General features: G+C 40.6%; 1 protein-coding gene across 1 annotated transcript in view; it reads left to right on the forward strand.

The window, feature by feature from the left end:
• The window catches only part of SLC39A10 (solute carrier family 39 member 10), a 104,709-nt gene that overhangs the window by 334 nt on the left and 84,270 nt on the right, over nt 1-20,105 (forward strand). The window lies entirely within an intron of this gene.

Consider the following 20,105-nt stretch of genomic DNA (forward strand, 5'->3'; position numbering starts at 1 on the left):
CTCTTGTCTGGCGTCCAGGAAAAATCAGGTCACAGGAACGAATTGAAGGATCGTAAATGTGGGGGATTTTATTGCCAATGGAAGTGCCTCTCAGCGGGAAGAGGAGCTGGAAAGGGGATAGAGCAGGAAAGTGTTCCCCTGAAGTCCGGCCATCTTTGGCTGGACTCTACTCTGAAGTCCCACTGTCAAGCTGTCCCTCTGAAGTCAAACTGCTTCGCTCCAACATTCAGCTGCTTATACTCCTCTTGATGTTTAGCTGCTTCTGCAGTCTTTATAGACACAGGGTGGGGTGGGGTGAGGCTATGGGTAGGAAAACAGAGGTATCAGTTCTCACTTTGGGTCACGGTCTCAGGCTTTTTGACTTGAGGATGGGGTTTCGCCAGGGACCCTGCCCTTTTCTGCCTAGAATTTCTCCGCCTCCTGTCCCTATCAACAGTGTGGTATAAAAAGGTTAAAGAAGAAATTCAGATTCAAAATCTTCAAACTCACATGCAGGTTTCAAAAGATAGAGCAATTTTATTTTGAAAAAAAATCTGCTGTAACCTGAAAATTTACAAACACAAATATGTTTTACTTATAAAGACCACATCCCCAACTTTGGTGTTAGAACACTGGTTGTGTTAACACAGAATAATGAATACTTTTCTATTGATCTACATAATCTGATTTCATTTCCTGACACTGGATATATGCCAAGGGTTTTGCTCCTAAACACCTGGTTACTTTCTGATCCTGATTACTATATAACAGAGGAATAATGCTTTATAGTCCTTGAATTTTTAGTGTTATATTCTCACCCCCTTAAGAGTTCTCATTATGTTTTTATTAAAATTTAATTTTTTCTCTTTTATTTGATTTGCCTTCATATAAGCCACCTGTTTTAGTTGTTCAACTTGATGTGCCTCCTTCCAGCTACCGTGCCTTGTTAAATGACTTGTAATAATTTTATTTTGCTTGCTTATTTCAGGGCGTTTAGAATGTATCAAACTCTGGTGATCAGGATTTTGGGTCTTTTAAATATTGATGTATTAACAGAAATGTAAGAATATGTATGAGTAAAGATGCTTTCAACTGTAAGGAACAAAACATTCTTCTAAAATCACTTGATAAGGAACATTTTTATCTCACATAATAAGAATTCTAGTGATAGGACAGTTTCAGTGTTGAATAATTCAGTGGTTCAACATTGACATCAGGCCAGGTGCGTGGCTCATGTCTGTAATCCCAGCACTTTGGGAGGCTGAGGTGGGTGGATCACTTGAGGTCAGGAGTTCAAGACCAGCCAGACCAACATGGTGCAATGCTGTCTCTACTAAAAATACAAAAATTGGCCAGGCATGATGGTGGGTGCCTGTAATCCTAGCCACTTGGGAGGCTAAGGCAGAAGGATTGCTTGAACCTGGGAGGTAGAAGTTGCAGTGAGCCGAGACTGCACCACTGCTACTCCAGCCTGGGCAACAGAGCAGAAGACTCTGTCTTCAAAAAACAAAAACAAAAAACAAAACAAAAGAACACTGACATCAATTTACCCAGATGTTTTTCATTTTTCCGCTTTCCCAAATTCAGTGTGTTGCAGCGTGTTGTTTGTTCTCTTGGGCAGGTTATTTCTAGGCTTCCCATATAGATGCCAAAGGCAGAAAAGAGAAATTTGTTTTCACTTCCACGTATCTTGTTAAAAGAAGAACTTTTCCTGGAGGCCCCTCTGAGTTATGGCCAGACTTGTGTCATATATCTATTCCAGAACTAACTGGTAAGTAAAATGGAATATCAATTGGCTTAACTCAGTAGTGGTCCATGGAACCTGGGAGCCCTGAGATCATTTCAGGGAGTTTGCAAGGTTAAAATCATTTCCCCTAATAATGCTAAGATATATTATTTGCCTTTTTCACTGCGTTGATGGTGCAGAAGCAGCAATAGTGGATAGCACTGCCAGTAGTTTAGCACAAATAAAAGAAGCGGCACATACTAGAAGTAGTCTTCTTCACAGGCACCATACAAAGTTTCATGTTTTCATTGTTTGCTTGCTTTCCTGGCACATGCTGAAGTGCTTTGGTTATCTCAAGTCACAGTATCCCTTAAGTAATTGAATTGTGAGCTGAAATGATTGCTTTTTTTGTGGAATCTCCCCTACCTTTTTTTTTTTTTTTTTTTTAACTTGAAAGGCTGGCAAAGAAAATATGGTTATTTAGACTTGGAAATTTTGCAGACATTTTCTTGAAAATGAAAAAAGTGAGCTTGTCATTTCAAGGAAAACAAAAGGCAGTATTTGTTGCAAATGATAAAAGGATTTGTCTGAGATTGGTGTTGATATTAACAAAAGTGATTTTTTTACATGGTATGATGAAATGTATTTGAAAGATCTGCATAACTCAGTGAACCAGTATGATAAATGCATGACACAAAATCACGGGTAGGTTAAAAGATCCATTCAAAATGCGTACTAGGCCAAAAGATCTAAGGGGAACAGAGTACAAAATTTCACTCATAGGTTTTCTGATTTCACTTGGTAATTAACCTTCAACAAACTACCACTTTTTTGAGTTTTAATGTAGTATTAAAAAAGAATATTCAAACTTATCTGAGATAGCTATTAAAATATTTCTTTCTCTTTCAACAACATATTTGTATGATACTCAATATACGTTTCAGTGAAGACAACAGACTAATGCAGAAGCAGATATGAGAATCCATGTCTTCTATTAGGCCAGGCTTCTTGACATTTTTGTTTCTTACTTTGAAAACTATAGTTATTTTTCTGTAAAATATTGTTGTATCATATGTAATAGGTTTATTTTTATATGAAATAGTATTTTCAAATTTTTTTATTTTTAGTTTCTAAAACGGTAATTATTGATGTGACTCACATAAACAAACACACTTTGTAGTCCTCAATAGTTTTAAATAATCACAGCACTTTGGGAGGCCAAGGTGGGAGGATCGTTTGAGCCCAGGAGTTCAAGACCAGCCTAGGCAACATGGCAAAACCCCATCTCCATAAAAAATTTAAAAATGTATTTTTGAAGAGTATAAAAGGGCCCCGAAACCAGAAATTTGAGAACCATTTGGTTTAGACTAATCAAAGATTTACCATTTGGGGCTTGGTTTTGTCCTCCCCTATATACATAATTTCCTCTAGTCTCAGTAAGATCAGGATATTATTAACAAAGAAAAAGGGGAGGGAGTTGCTAATGGCTTGATGAGTCAGCAATGGTCTGCCACAGTTAAGGTGAATGAGAATTGTTCCAGTGGCATGTGGCGATCAGCAAGCTGTAACCTCTTGGAAAATGTTGAGAGAAGATTCTCAGGTCTCAGGGACAGAGGCCTCACACTGCAGTGCTCCTGGGCTGCCAAATTTTAGGGGATAGCTTTCTCCATAAGCTGCACATAGAAAGTGGACAGAGGCAGTTAGTTGGGGGATCAACTTGAGTCTCTGGTCTGCCTACCAGAAGCAATGGTGGTCTCTGCCCCAAGAGTGAGGTATTTTGGTTCTTTCCCAGGGAACACAAAACATCTCATATATTTATCTCTTACCAGGACTGTAGGGGTTCACTCAGCTTTACTGGGGCTCACTTCCAGGTTCCACAGTCAGTCAACGCTGTTTTGAATGATGGATTAGTAATTATTATTAGTAATTATGCAAATAATTTTGAAGAAAATTTGGCAGCCCAGGAGCATTGCAGTGTGAGGCCTCTGTCCCTGAGATCTGAGAATGTTCTCTCAACATTTTCCAAGAGGTTACAGCTTGCTGATTGCCACATGCCTCTGGAACAATTCTCATTCACCTTAACTGTGGCAGACCATTGCTGACTCCCTTTACAGTGACAGTAAAGGGAGCACGTAGAAATACAGTCAAACAATATTTGTATGAGATCAGAGAATAATGGTGGTCAAGAAAACAGTAACGGGTATATCTATGGTTCCTGTTGGATGAATAGAGAAGTTATAATGCTCATTCTTAACCATGATTGAGGCACAACAGGAGCCAGAGGATTTGGGTTTTAAATAAGGGTTTCTTCTTTGCACATATTGAGTTTAACATCCCTGAAGGTCTGTGTAGGTAGAAATGTCCACCAGGTAGTTGGAACTACGATTTGACCTTTAAAAAAGATTGGGCTTAGAATCTCGGAATGTGCAACATAAAGGCCATAGTTGAAGCTGTTGGAGTTGATGAGATTTCTTTCCCCATGTGAGATAATATGAAGTGATAAGACAAGTTAGTCAAAGTTAGAAACTTAGGAAATACCACTTAAGAGATGGGAAGAATAATCATCCAGTATTGGAGACTAGAAAAGGTGTTAGGAAGGAAGAGATCCTAGAGAAGATATTATCAAAGATGCTAAAGGAAGAGAGCTCCCATAAGGAGATTGTTCTCAGTACAGTACAGGATGAAAACTGTGAAAAGTCAGTAAAATTTGCCAAGTAAGGGGTCAACAATAATTTTATTTATTTTCTAATTTTTTATAAATAATAGAGACGGGACCTTGTTATGTTGTCCAGGCTGATCTCAAACTCCTGGACTCAAGCAATCCTCCTGCCTCAGCCACCCAAAGTGCTAGGATAACAGGTATGAGCTATTGTGCCCAGTCTCAAAAATAACTTAAAAAAAATAAATAAGCTACTTCTTTAAACTGCTTTTTGTTTTATTTGTTTGTTTTTGTTTTGAGGCAGTCTCACTCTGTTGCCCAGGCCGGAGTGCAATGATGCAATCTGGGCTCACTGCAGCCTCCACCTCCCAGGTTCAAGCAATTCTCCTGCCTTAGCCTCCTGAGTAGCTGGGACTACAGGTGCCCGCCACCATGCCCAGCTAATTTTTGTATTTTTTTTTTTAGTAGAGGTGGGGTTTCACCATGTTGACCAGGCTGATCTCGAACTCCTGACCTCAAGTGATCCACCCACCTTGGCCTCCCAAAGTGCTGGCATTACAGGCATGAGCCACCGTGCCCAGCCTAAAATGGTTTTAAATTTACAGAAACATTGCAAAGATAATACAGAGAGTTTCTATATACCACCCATCCAGTTTCTCTTATTATTACCATTTTCTGTTAGTATATTTGTTACAATTATGAACCAATATTGATATACATTTATTAACTAAAGACTGTAGTTTATTCAGATTTTATTAGTTTTTACCAAAGTTCATTTTTCCGTCCTAGAATCCTATCTTAAGTTACCACTTTACATTTAGTCATTATGAGTCCCTAGGCTCCTCTTGCTTATGACAGTTTCTCAAATTTTTCTTGGTTTTGGATGACCTTGGCAGTTTTTTTTGTTTTTGTTTTTGAGACAGGGTCATGCTGGTGCCCTGGCTGGAGTGCAGTGGCACCATCGTAGCTTACTATCACCTCTAACTCCTGGGCTCAAGTGATCCTCCTGCCTCTGCCTCCTATGTAGCTGGGACAGGTGCACACCACCATGCTTGGCCAATTTTTAGATTTGTAAAGATGAGTCTTGCTATGTTGCCCAGGCTGGTGGTGAACTTCTGGCCTCAAACGATCCTTCCACCTTGGCCTCCCAAAGTGTTGCAATTACAGGCGTGAGCCACTACATCTGACTGACTTTGACAGTTTAAGGAGGTACTGGTCAGGTATTTTGTAGAATGTCGCTGATGTTTTTCTCATGATCAGACTGGGGTTAAGGGTTTTGAGGAGGAAGACCACAGGGGTAAAGTGCCATTTTCATCACATTGTATCAGAGGTATCTCCTAGCAACATGATTTATCACTGTTGGTGTTGACCTTGATCTTTTGGCTGAGTTAGCATTTGTCAGGTTTTTCCACTTTAAAGTTACTCTTTATCCCCATTTCCAGACTGTACTTTTTCAAAGGAAGTCACTATGGATAGCCCACATTTAATGAGTGGGAAGTTATGCTCTGAATTCTTATTTTATTTTATTTTGTTTTATTTTTTTGAGATGGAATTTTGCTTTGTCACCCAGGCTGGAGCCCAGTGGTGCAATGTCTGCTCACTGCAACCTTCACCTCCTGGGTTCCAGCAATTCTCAGCCTCCCGAGTAGGTGGGATTACAGGCGAGTGTCACCACACCTGGCTACTTTTTGCATTTTTAATACAGACGGGTTTTGCCATGCTGCCCAAGCTGGTCTTGAACTCCTGACCACACGCCTCAGCCTCCCAAAGCATTAGGATTACAGGCATAAGCCACAGTGCCCGGCTGCTCTTAATCCTTAAAGATGGAAAATCCACATAAATGATTTGGAATTCTTCTGCAGGAGATATTTGTCTGTTCTCTGCCATTGTTAATTAATTAATTAATATCAGTGTGGAGTCATGGATTTTGTTTTATAGTTTGGATTATAATCCAAAACCATTTATTTTGTTGCTCAAATTATGTCAGATTTGGCTTTTGGGAGCTGTTTCAATTGGCTCCTGTGACTCTTTCACATACCCTCATTCAATGATGACTCTTGGGAGAGCAATTTCACCACAGTGGTAAACACAGCCACAACAGTACGTTGAGAAGTAAATAAGTGTTGAAGAAGTGGAAGCACAAGGGCAGTTAAGTAGCACCTTAAATCAGGGTGAGGCTTGATATTTGTCTTTATAAGTCCTTAAGACATTTTAATCTTATAAAACACACAAAGCCCTGCCTATGTCATGAAAAGCCCTGAAGCATTAAAAGAAAGAAAGAAAAAAAACCCTAAAAATCCCACAGTGATCAAATTGGATGAACACTGAGGACACCACTAAAAGTTTATATCTGATGAGGTTGAGCCAAAAAAAAAAAAAAAAAAAAAAGAAAAGAAAATAGTTACTGTTTGTTCTTATGGCTTTAATACTTGGCATACACTAATTTTTTTTTTTTTAAAACAGGGAGTAATGTAAACGTTAATTATAATGTGAGTATGCCAGAATATTTGATGTACTTAAAGCTTCTCTATGAATGCCAACAGTGCAGGATTATAGGGAAAATGATTTGATTTTAGGTCTCATTTAAATTCCTGCAAAGACTTGATCTTCAGAAATGCTATAAAAATGTTTTCCAATGAATAGGTAATTTTTCTCACAGTGAATGTGTTCTAGCAGTAAAGCAATTTTAAAATATTTAGAAAACAGAAGTTGTGTTCATTTTGTTATCTGATCATTTCCTGAAATTAACTGATGAAGTTTTAAAATGTTACTGGAGGCAAAAGAAGAGAGAGAGAGTTGGGATGTTACTTGACAGGGTGTGGACAGGTTAAGGATAAAGAGAAAATATTAATTTATAACTCCTCCCACACACACTATTATCAGCTACGTTTCATGTGTTGGGTCGAGGGAAGCCATTTCCAGCAGTCATTCTAGTAGTATTCACCTAGTACCTACTTTGCACCAAGCAATGTGCCAGATGCTGAAGATAGTACGTTGAACAAGGAACAGTCCCTGCTCTCAAGGAATCGGTGAGTATAGGAGACATCCTGGTGCAGGAAGGGAGTAGATAAGTGAGCCACAAATGCAGCACAGTGCAAAACTTGTGCTGTGGTGGAAGATACATGTGTAAGTGTATAGGAGGACACCTAACCAAGAGAGGGACAGGGAAGTTCATAGTGATGTATAAACTGAAACCTGAAGGACAAATAGGAGGTAATCAGAGGGTGCAAGGGGAAGGGGTGCTGAGGAGATGAGACACTTTAAGCAAGGAAAAGCATGATAGCTGAGGAAGTAACAAGTCTTTCAGTATGGCTGGATTGTAGAGTTTTAGAGTTGCATTGTTCAATAACAGTGTAATGTGAACCACATGCAATTTAAAATTTTTAGTAGTCACATTAAGAAAGTAAAATGAATCAACAGAAATTTTAATAATATTCTTGTTTAGTCCAATGTACTTAAAATCTTAGCATGTAATCAATATGAAGAATTATTAATGGGACTTTTTATATTCTTTGCACTAAGTTTTAGAAATCCAACATATGTTTTATACTTATATCACATGTCAATTTAGACTAGCCAGATTTCATATGCTCAATAGCTACATGTGACTAGTGGCTACCACATCAGATAGCATAGTTCTTTTTTTTTTTTTTGAGATGGAGTCTCGCTCTGGGAGTCTTGCCCAGGCTGGAGTGCAGTGGTGCAATCTCTGCTCACTGCAGCCTCCGCATCCCAGGTTCAAGCGATTCTCCTGTCTCAGCCTCCCAAGTAGCTGAGATTACAGGCGTGCACCACCACACCTGGCTAATGTTTGTATTTTTAGTAGAGATGGGTTTTCACCATGTTGACCAGGCTGGTTTTGAACTCCTGACCTCAGATGATCCACCTGCCTTGGCCTCCCAAAGTGCTGGGATTACAGCCACTGTGCCTGGCCTGATAGTTAGTTCTAGTGTGAAGTCACGAGCAATTAATCTGCAGAGTTAATATGGGAGCAGATTAGGGCAGATATTGTTTGTCAGCGAAATTGTTTAACCCGAGGGTTATGGGAAGCTGTGAAAGGTCTATGCATGGGAGGATCTGATCAAATTAGTGATGACTCCAACTTTCACGGTAGAGAATGGATTATAGGTGGACTTGATCAAAAGCCAACTAGGCCATAGATGATAGTGACCTTAACCAGCGGAGTAACTGGGTGTGGTGAGAAGTAGAAGTCTGGACACAAGGAATCTGTAAGAATTGTAAGGAATCTATAACAGAATTGTAAGAGAATGGTAATTGTAAGAGGATCTGTAAGGATTGGAAGTGTGTTGAGAAGACAGGAATGCCCCTCACTTCTGCTTTCTCCGTCAAACCCCTGAGGAACACAGCAGAACCATTTTAAGAAGTGGGGGAAACAAGAGGAAGAATGGCAGGATTGAGAAACAATGTGTTCTGCTTGGGACATTTTAAATTATCTGAGTGCAATGTTTGCATGTGAAACAGAGAAATCCATGTCACCAGTATACAGACAATAACCGAAGCTCTGGGATTGGATAAAATTACCCAGGATGGGTAGATTAAACAGTATTTCTCATACCTGAATTAAAAACAAAAAGTACCTGGGAGCTGATTTAAAATGCGGATTTTTGGTCTTTATCCCCAAGTTACTGGTTCAGTAGCTGTTGGGAGAGGACTAGAAATTGCATTTTTAATAAGAGCCCCTAGGAACTGATGCAAGTGGTGCTTAAAACACTCTTTTACACACACTAGTGTAGAATAATACATAAGAGGACCCAGAAGGAGATTGCCTGCATGTATGGAAGCTTAGAGAACAAAAGCCGTTGAAGAAGTTAGGAAATGAGTCACTAGAGAGGTTAATGAAAAACCAAGAGTCCTGTCTGCTATCAAAGTAGAGAGGAGTGGCAGATTCTTATTTAAAGGGAACAAGACCGAAGGTGGGACAACTAGGTAGGTACCTTACTTGGTGGGACAATCAGCATGGGAAAAAAGCACTATTCTTTGCCTACTGTTCAAAGTGTCTGTCCTGGGGATGTCATCTCACCATACCACCAAATTTATCAAATTCCTTGAGGATTTGGAGGAAGTCACTGCCTCAGAGTAACAGAGAAATTAAATAGAAGACCAGTTGAAAGTGACAATTGGATTTAGTAACTAAGGCCATTGGGTGGCAATTTGGATGACCTGGTAGGAATGCAAGCCCAACTGCAATAGGTGAGTTGAACAAGTGGGTCAAGTTAGTGTAGAAAAGTCTTCTTGGCAGAGAAAAGGAGGAGAGAGACGGCAGAGTGCATACAAGGATGTTCACTTAGGAAATGCTAAGGGATGTGTGCCCTTCTTTCACAGTGTTCATCTTATTTCATTTCTATTGTGTAGGTTGAGTCAATACTGTGAAACCATAGAATCTCTGTCTCTGCTTCATAAACATACTTATTAAATAATTTATGTTTATATATTTAAATCAGTCAAATGATCTCCAGTCATACTGTCACTTCTACTAGTAACTGAATGGATAAACCATTTTGCAGAATAACTATAGCTGATTACTGATGGCTTGAAAGAAGTGCTAAGCTGCAGTAGTTTGGGGTTGGATGAGGGAGGTGAGAAAGGAGGAGAAACTGAAACCTTGAACCTGAATTTCTCAGTCTCCTTCTTACCTGTGCTCTACTGCCCAATAATCTGTAAATTAGCCCCAAACTGGTAAAATTCTGCCATCACTAATACCCATCACCATGGGTAACCCACAAATAAGTTGATGTATCTCTGCTAAATAAGAGGTTGTCAGAACTTCATTGTTACAGTAGTTTTGTATTTGTTGTTTCCTCCTTTCTACTCAACATCATCCCCATTACCTGGTTAATCTAAAATTGGCTGATTATCAGCCACCAAACTTGTAACTAACATTGTTAACACCACACATTGTTGAGTACTAGCTTAGATATTGCACATATGCAGTAAATATTTAAAAGATGTGTTTTGCTTTCAGTATGAATGTGGAGTGCTACAAAGTATCAAAACAAATAAAAGGAGATATAAATAGGAGTATTAGAGCTTCAGTTCTAAACAGAGTTGAACATTTAATTAGGTTAAATGTAAATTAGTTTGTTTTATTTTAAATTTCCTCCAAAGAGGATTTGTTTTGGAATGGAGCCAATTAATTTGAAAATCACATTTGTGTCTGGGTTTGGTGGCTCACGCCTGTGATCCCAGCACTTTGGGAGGCTGAAGTGGGAGGATTGCTTGAACTCAGGAGTTCAGTACCAGCCTGAACAACATAGCAAGAGCCTGTCTCAATTAAAACAAATTTTTTTTTTTGAGACAGAGTCTCGCTCTATTGCCCAGGCTGGAGTGCAGTGGCACGATCTCGGCTGACTGCAACCTCTGCCTCCCGGGTTCAAGTGATTCTCCTGCCTCAGCTTCCTGAGTATCTGGGATTACAGGCATGCGCCACCACGCCTGGCTAATTTTTGTATTTTCAGTAGAGATAGGGTTTCACCATGTTGGTCAGGCTGGTCTTGAACTCCTGACCTTGTGATCCACCTGCTTCGGCCTCCCAAAATGTTGGGATTACAGGCGTGAGCCACCAGCCCCTCAAGTAAAAATTTTAAAAAATAGCTGTGTGTGGTGGCACTCACCTGTAGTCCCAGCTATTCAGGAGGCTGAGGTGGAAGGATCACTTGGCCCCAGGAGGTCATGGCTGCACTGAGCTTTATCGCGCCACTGCACTCCAGCCTGGGTAACAGAGAGACATCCTAAAAAAAAAAAAAAAAAAAAAGGAAACGAAGGAAAATCACATTTGCATTACATTCAAGGTTTGCCCAGTTGCTCACCCATGACCCATCTAACTACTTTTATTTATTTATTTATTTATTTATTTATTTTGAGATAGAATTTCACTCTTGTTGCCCAGGTTGGAGTGCAATGGCATGATCTTGGCTCACCACAACCTCCGCCTCCCAGGTTCAAGCTAGTCTCCTGCCTCAGTCTCCCTAGTAGCTGGGTTTTCAGGCAAGTGCCACCACACTCGGCTAATTCTGTATTTTTAATAAAGATGGGGTTTCTCCATGTTGGCCAGGCTAGTCTCGAACTCCCAATCTCAGGTGATCTTCCAGCCTCAGCCTCCCAAAGTGCTGGGATTACAGGCGTGAGCCACTGCACCCGGCCATCTAACTACTTTATTAAAAAAAAAAAATGAGTTCTGGGCAGAGGTATAATAGCATCATACTTGCTAATGTCATTGCCTATACATTTTGGTAATCTCAAAACTGTTCCAGCTACAAAGCTACCGTTTGTATTTGAAATTCGTATTTAAAATATAGGGAGAATATTACAAACTAATTCTGGAAACATATTCTCAAAATTACATTGAAAAATTCTAGGTTTATGAAATCATTTATGTACTATAACATGGTTCAATTCGTTGAACATTATAAACATTAGATAGTATATTTGTTTAATTTGTATTTATTGCAGTGCTTGATTTTTTACTTTCATTATTCCAAACAGAAACACTACCAATTAAACTTCCCACTCCCTCTTTCTTTCCACCCAACCCTTTGGTAACCTCTATTCTACTTTCTTGTCTCTATAAATTTTCCTATTCCAAGTACCTCATAGAAGTGAAATCATATAATATCTGTGTTTTGGGGTCTGGCTTATTTCACTTAGCATAGTGTTTTTAAGGTTAATTCATGTTGTAGCATGTATTTCTATTTGAATTCCAAAGCTAATGTTAATGATTACCTTGATCAAAAAAATAAAAATTAAAATAAACAATACCTCGCAAGGTACTGAACATTCTGCAGGTATTGAAAATGAAGCTTAATGAAGCTTAATGTTCACGTTAAAGCCACAGGTAATAATTTAGAAGAGCTGGTGTTCAGATTTGATTCTATCTTTTTTTCTTTGTTTTTGAGATGGGGTCTCACTTTGTCTCAAAAAAAAAAAAAAGGCTGGAGTGCAGTGGCACAGTCACAGCTCACTGCAGCCTCGACCTCCCAGGCTCAAGCGATCTTCCCACCTCAGCTCCTGAGTAGCTGGGACTACAAGTGTGCACCACCACGCCTGGCTAATTTTTGAGTTTTTGTAGAGATGGGATTTCACCATGTTGCCCAGGCTGGTCTTGAACTCCTGGGCTCAAGTGATCCACCCACCTCAGCCTCCCAAAGTGTTGAGATTACAGATGTGAGCCAGCATACTCAACAATTCTTTTTATTTATTATTTTTTATTTACTTAAGCGTACCGTGATGTGCCCAGCAATTCTATCTTCTTGAAACTTCTCCAATTCAGCAATTTCTCTTTATCCACTGTCACTTCTCACGTGGGTTGTCCCTATCACAGCTTCCTAATTGTTTTAGTTTCCTATTGTTGCTGTAACACATTACCAGATATTTGGTGGCTTCAAACAATACAAATTTGTTATCATGCAGCTCTGTAGGTCTGACATGAATTTCATTGAGCCAAAACCAGGGTGTCAGCCGGGCCACGTTTCTTCTGGAGGCTCTAAGGAGGAATCCATTTCCTGTTTTTCTAGCTTTAGAGGCTACCCACATTCCTTAGTTCGGGGGTCCCCACCCCCTACCCCCCTCTACCCACCCCCCTCCCCCCACCACCAACCCCCTACAGACTCAGTAAGGCCTGTGGGGCCTTTTAGGAACACTGCTGCACAGCAGGAGGTGAGCGGAGGGTGAGGGAGCACTACCGCCTGAGCTTTGCCTCCTATCAGATAAGCAGCAGCATTCAATTCTCAAGGGAGCATGAACCCTATTGTGAACAGTGCCTGTGAGGGATCTAGGTTGCACACTGCTTATAAGAATCTAATGCCTGATCATCTCAGGTGGAGCAGTTTCATCCTGAAACCATCCCCCTGCCATCTGTGGAAAAAGTGTCTTCTACGAGACGAGTCCCTGGCACCAAAAAGGTTGAGGGACCTCTACCTTACCTTGTGGCTCCCTTTACTCAGCAACATTGTATCTCTCTAAGCATCATTTCTCTTCCTTAATCCTGTCTTCCTCTGACTCTCCCCTTCTTCCCTCTTCCATTTTTAGAGTCTCTTATGATTAAATTGGGTCCATTTGGATAATTGAAACTAATGTGTTCATTTCGAGGTCAGTTGGTTAGCAACCTTAATTCCATTTCCAGCCTTTGTACCCTTTGCCATGTAATCTACATGTTCATAGGATCCAGGGATTAGCACGAGGATGTCTTTATGGGGGAGGCATTATTCTGTCTACCACACTAGTCATATGATAATATGATTTCCCTTCTTGCCTATGATCACGTCACTTGCCTACTGAAAATTCTTCAGTGGCCCTTATTGCCCTCAGGGTAGCATTCAGACTCTTTCAGATTCCTTAATGTGATACACAAAGGCTTTCCTTACCAGTCCTGTCTCATCTCTCCCAACTCCCCATGCCCAAAACACACAAGATTATGTGTTTCACTTCCCCAAACCGAAAACCAGGCATTCACTCATCTCATTTTAATTTGTTTGCTCTTTCCCCAGCCTTTTATCTGACTTTACTATTCATTCTTAAGTCAGACTTCAGATGTGACTTCCTTTGGGAAGCCTGAGTGTATCCCCAAATTTTGGCCTTTGCTGCCGTTGCAAGCTATACCTATATGTAACATAGCACTTGCCACACGATACTGTAATTATCTCTTTAATTACCATCCACCACCACCACCACAAGACTGCAAGCAACTTAAGGGTCAGCCTCTCATTTTGTTCACCCCTGTATCGGCTACTTAACAGAGTGGTTTGCACACAATAAAAGCACAAACTTTTCTATTTTTTAAAGCAACCCTATTAACTGAGAAGCACAAACTTTTGCTTAAAGATATATCCCTTAATATTTATGTGTCTCTTTTTCCAAGGTAGACTTGCAGAGGATGTAGAGTCATATAAATCTAAAGACTGAAAAGTAAATGTACCTTTAATCCTCCAAATGGATTTCATTTAATTAATTAATTTACTGAGGCAGGGTCCCACTCGGTCACCCAGGCTGGAATGCAGTCACACAATCATGGCTCCCTGCCGCCTCCACCTCCTGGGCTCCAGTGATCCTCTTGCTTCACCCTCCCGAGTAGTGGGACCACAGGTGTGTAACACCATGGCCATCTAATTTTTAAAACAAATTTTTTGTAGAGAAGAGGTCTCTCTATGTTGTCCAGACTGGTCTTGAACTCCTGGGCTCAAGGGATCCTCCCATCTTGGCTTCCACCTATGCTGGAATTACAGGTGAGCCACTGAACCTGACCCTTATCTGGCTTCTTATATCAAGACTGTGCACAAGTCACTATTTTTGCAAGAACATCTATATCACTTCCTCTGAAAATGTTGGCAATTTAAAAAAGAAATACACAGACATGGTGGCTTATACCTGTAATTCCAACACTTTGGGAGATGGAGGTGAGCCAATTGCTTGAGCCCAGGAGTTCAAGACCAGCCTGGGCAACATGATGAAACTCTGTCTCTACAAAAAATTCAAAAATTATCCAGGCGTGGCGGCGTATGCCTGTGGTCCGAGGGACCAAAAAAACTTGAGTTTTCAAAAAAACTTGAGTTTGGGAGGGCGAGGCTGCAGTGAGCTAAGACAGTGACACTGTACTCCAGCCTGGGCAACAGAGCTAGATCCTATCTCAAAAAAATAAAAATAAAAATAGGTTGGATAATGTAAGCGTTAAGAACAGAGCCTCCAGAGCCAGCCTGGGATCCTGGCTCTGGCATATTTTATGTAACCATCTCAGTTTTCTTCATTTGTGAAATGGGCACAGTAATATCCACCTCAGAGGGTTATTGTAGAATTAAATGAGTTCCATTTAGAGCATTTAAATGGTGCCTGGCACATTTTAAATAATACAGCTTCATGTGGTTAGGGTGGGAAGGAAGATTGTAAAACATAAATGCTTAGAGAAAGCAACTGTCATTGTAATTAAAATGAAATTTGGGTGTGATGAAATTGTTGGAGGCTGTAGGTGAGATCATCTTTGAGAAAGAAAAAGCCAAGCATGATGGGTCGCTAACTACTGGGCACTGCCAGAAGCACTTCTCATGAAACATTAGGAAGTTTCCAAATCTTCTCTAAGACGTGTGCTTGAAAAAACAAACCAAAAAAAGAATGGCAACAACAACAAAAAGATGTTTGCTGGAAAGAAGAGATGGGATTCTATGAAGAATGTGAAAGTGGCTTATTGTATGAAATACAAAATATAACCCAAGCTTTACCTAGAAATAGTACAAGAAAAATTCAGAAATCCCTACAAGCTATTCTTGTTTTGACAATTCATTTCTCACCTTCCCTAATATTTAGAATTTTGCTGCATTGTTGCCGTCAAATAAAGGTAAGCAGTATTTGCTAAGACAGAACACGGGTGTCTTGATTTTAGAAGATGTACTTGATTATCTTCATAAATGTCAGGTGTGAAATTGGTCTCCTTATTAATTAAAGCCTTAGGCAAAATTTGAAATTTGATCCATGTGATGACATTTTAAAATGAATTTTAAAATGGATGTATTAATTTCAACCAGTTTAACAAATGAGCCTTTTAAAAAAAATTTACATGGTAACTTACTGTTAATTCATTTATTTCCACGTTGACAATTTTCCTTAAATTGAAGTGTAATCACCTACAAATACTTTTGAAGTTTGCCATATTCATGCGGATATTTATGTCACTTTTTTCTAATTCCTTTGGAGTAGGAGTTACGTTTTGAAAAGTCAATTTCTGCTGTGCCGGTAGAGTTGCAAACGACCTAAAATGGCTACCTACCACACCTACTGTTTTTCTTCATCTTACTATTCTGTGAGTGAATGAGCTTGCCTGGAAGCAAGATTAAGAAGTTAGCAATCTGTCTACAGTTTTTCTTCTTTCCCTTTGCACCACACTACCCTCGAGAATCTAGACAACTGTATTTTCTCTTTTCTTAGAACTTCCTCTTTAGAAAAGACCTAAAGAAAATATATTCCCACAGAGGTATAAATAGGTAATACAACTGTAGCAATTTCCCTCAGAGTCCTTTTGGTTTCAAGGCCCAGGGATGAAATGCTAACTGTGGAATTGTAGGAATTGGTAAGTACACTAAAAATACAAAAAATTAGCCGGGGGTGGTGGCGGGTGCCTGTAGTCCTAGCTACTTGGGAGGCTGAGGCAGGAGAATGGCAAGAACCCGGGAGGCGGAGCTTGCAGTGAGCCGAGATCGCGCCACTGCACTCCAGCCTGGGCGATAGAGCGAGACTCCATCTCAAAAAAAATATAGGTTTAGAGTGAGAAGTCTTCATGGTACTATGACGTGGGCAAGTGTGTGGTCAGCGTGTTAGTCTGGCTTTCGCTCTGATTTTTTTGCTTTTGTTCATTCTTCTGAGTAGGTATTTCCCTTTCTCTTGAGCCTGGTCTCATTTGTATTTTCGAAAGGACTTGCCATGGTCAATCAGAAACTTTAAGCTTCTCTGTTATTGTGTGTTTTCCAGGAGAGATGCCTAATGCTAAATGCCTTTTGTTTGTATTGCCATGGCAATAGAAACCTTTAAACTAAGGGTTCTGATTATTCTAAGGTTAGGATCATGTAGGCAAATCATAAAAAAGTTAATTTTTCTCCCCTGGGTGAGAAGTTGCTTAAATTTTTGTGTCAATTGTTTCATTTCTCCAATCTATTTTTGTCTCTGCAGATAGCCTGGAACTCAGTTTTATTGCATAAGCCTACCAATTCAGAATGATCTCAGGTGCATCAGACAAGTTTGTCCCTCACCAGAGTTGTATAGGTTTATTTCTCCCTGCCTTAGTGTGCCCATCTCAAAATGGTGGGGTCTGTGGAAGAGGATGGCCTTCTCAGATATGCAATTTTTTGCTCTTTAGAAAGGAGTTAAAAAAAAAAAAAATCCCAGCTACTGTGGGTGGGGAAGGCGAGGGAGGTGGGAGGTAGGAGGATTTTGCTTGAACCTGGGAGGTTGAGCCTGCAGTGAGCTGTGGTTGCACCACTGCACTCTAGCCTGGGAGACAGAATGAGACCCTGTCTCAAAAAATTTTATTTATTTATTTATTTTTCATTTAGAAAGGAGTATAAGGGCAGCTGTGCTCCTCTAGTGAGAACTCCCATGAACTTCTCAAGGCCCATTTATCCTACCTTAGTCTTTAGAGTCTACAAAAAATGAGACGGTAGAGCCATAATTTCTCAGGGATCAGAAAAAGACTACGGCATGGGTCCAACTTCCCCATTCTGACAGTGTGTTTGCGGTGTTAGGTGTTACACAGTGCCACAGGTCTCGAATAATGGAAATAATTTGTATCCTTTAAATTTCTCTGGCATCAGTTTTAGAGCTGGAGCTTTAATCCCCAGGCTGAAATAGTCTCTAAAAATGAATAGTAGCTATTAATTTTGAGGCCTCAGTTTGGAATTTTACCTACATGTTGCTGACATCTTCCTTTCCCAAATCTCTCTCTTTTTTTTTTTTTTGAGACAGAGTCTTGCCATGTCACCCAGGCTGGAAAGCAGGGGCGTGATCTCGGCTCACTGCAAACTTCACCTCCCAGGATCAAGCGATTCTCCTTCTTCAGCCTCCTAAGTAGCTGGGATTACAGGCACGTACCACCATATCCATCTAATTTTTGCATTTTTAGTAGAGATGGGTTTTCATCATGGTGGCCAGGCTGGTCTTGAACTCCTGACCTCAAGTGATCCACCTGCTTCGGCCTCCCAAAGTGCTGGAATTACAGGTGTGAGCCACTGCGCATGGCCCCCTTTTCCAAATCTTAACACCTGTTCTGGTACTTAATATCCCCACACCCCACCACATTGATATAGCAATATAATTTAGTCTTCCTTGTACTCCTGACTAATTTCTTCGTCAATGAAAAGAGTCAAATTCTGTAATTTATTTGAAGATATTTTTTCTGAGCCAAACATGAGTCAACAATAATGGCCTGTCACACAACTCCAGGAAATCCTTAGAATATGTGCCCAAGGTGGTAGTTGAGCAACAGCTTGGTTTTATACATTTTAGGGACACATAAGACATAATATATGTACGATGTACATTGGTTTGGCCCAGAAAAGTGGGACAACTGGAAGCAGGAGCTGGTTCCAGGTCATAGGTGGATTTGAAAATTTTCCGATTGGCAGTTGGTTGAAATAGTTTATCTAAAGACCTGGAATCAATAGGAGGAAGTGTTTGGGTTAAGATAAGGGGCCATGTATAACTTAGGGATAAGCAGTCAGAAAAGAAATAAAATTTAACCCAGGCATGGTGGCTCATACTTGTAATACCAGCACTTTGGGAGGCTGAGGCAGGTGGATCACCTGAGGTCAGGAGTTTGAAAACAGCCTGGCCAACATGGAGAAAACCTGTCTCTCCCCCAAAATACAAAAACTAGCTGGGAGTGGTGGTGGGTGCCTGTAATCCCAGCTACTCGGGAGGCTGAGGCAGGAAAATCGCCTGAGCCTGGGAAGGCAGAGGTTGCAGTGAGCCGAGATCTCGCCACTGCACTCCGGCCTGGGCAACAGAGTGAGACTCGTCTTAAGAAAAGAAAAAAAAAAGGAATATTTTTAAAAACGGATAATGAGTTATGGAGACCAAGGTTCTTACTATGTAGATGAAGCCTCCAGGTAGCAGGCTTCAGAGAGAATAAATGGTAAATGTTTTTTATCAGACTTTAAAAGATGCCAGACTCTTAGTTAATTCTCTCCTGGATCAGGGAAGAGACTTGGAAAGGGAAGGAGATTCTCTACAGCAGGGGTCCCCCAACCCCTAGACTGTTTCGGGTGCATGGCCTGTTAGGAACGGGGCCACAAAGCAGGAGGTGAGTGTCAGGCAGTGAGCATTACTGCCTGAGTTCCACCTCCTGTCAGATCAACGGTGGCATTAGATTCTCATAGGAGTGCAAACCCTATGGTGAACTGTGTATGTGAGGGATCTAGGTTGTGCAGTCCTTATGAGAATCTAACTAATGCCTGATAATCTGAGGTGGAACAGTTTCATCCCAAAACCGTCCCCACCCACCCCCATCTGTGGAAAAACTGTCTTCCAGGAAACCAGTCTCTGGTGCCAAAAAAGTTGGGGACTGCTGCTCTACAGAATGTAGATGTTCCCCACAAGAGACAGTTTGCAAGGCCATTTCAAAACATGTCAAAGAAATATATTTTGGAGAAAAAGTACTTTGAATTCTTTCAGAGCCTGCTATCTGTCAAGTTGGTATCTTATTGCTACAATCTCTTTCCTCAGTCCTAAGGTCTGTTTTCTTGTTAATGCTGGTCATCTGTGCCTGAATTTTTTTTTGAGATGGAGTCTTCCTCTGTTGCCCAGGCTGGAGTAGAGTGGCACAATCTTGGCTTACTGCAACCTCTGCCTCCTGGGTTCAAGCAAGTCTACCTGCCTCAACCTCCCGTGTAGCTGGGATTACAGGTGCCCACCACCACACCTGGCTAATTTTTGTATTTTGAGTAGAGATGGGGTTTTGCCATGTTGGCCAGCTGGTCTTAAACTCCTGACCTCAGGTGATCCACCTGCCTTGGCCACCATAAGTGCTGGGATTACAGGTGTGAGCCACCACACCCAGCCTGAATTTTAAAGTGAGGAGAATATAATGAGGCATGTTCAACCATCCATTCCCATCATGCCCGGTACTAGTGTTTCAGGCTGACTTTGGAATGCCTTTGGCAAAGAAGAGGTGACCATTCAGTTAGTTGGGAGGCTTAAAATTTTATTTTTGGTTCATAGCCTCTCTAGGCATAGCTTTGTCTAAAGTAA

This window comes from Macaca mulatta, chromosome 12 (assembly GCF_049350105.2).
Source record: "Macaca mulatta isolate MMU2019108-1 chromosome 12, T2T-MMU8v2.0, whole genome shotgun sequence".
Classification (NCBI taxonomy): Eukaryota; Metazoa; Chordata; class Mammalia; order Primates; family Cercopithecidae; genus Macaca; species Macaca mulatta.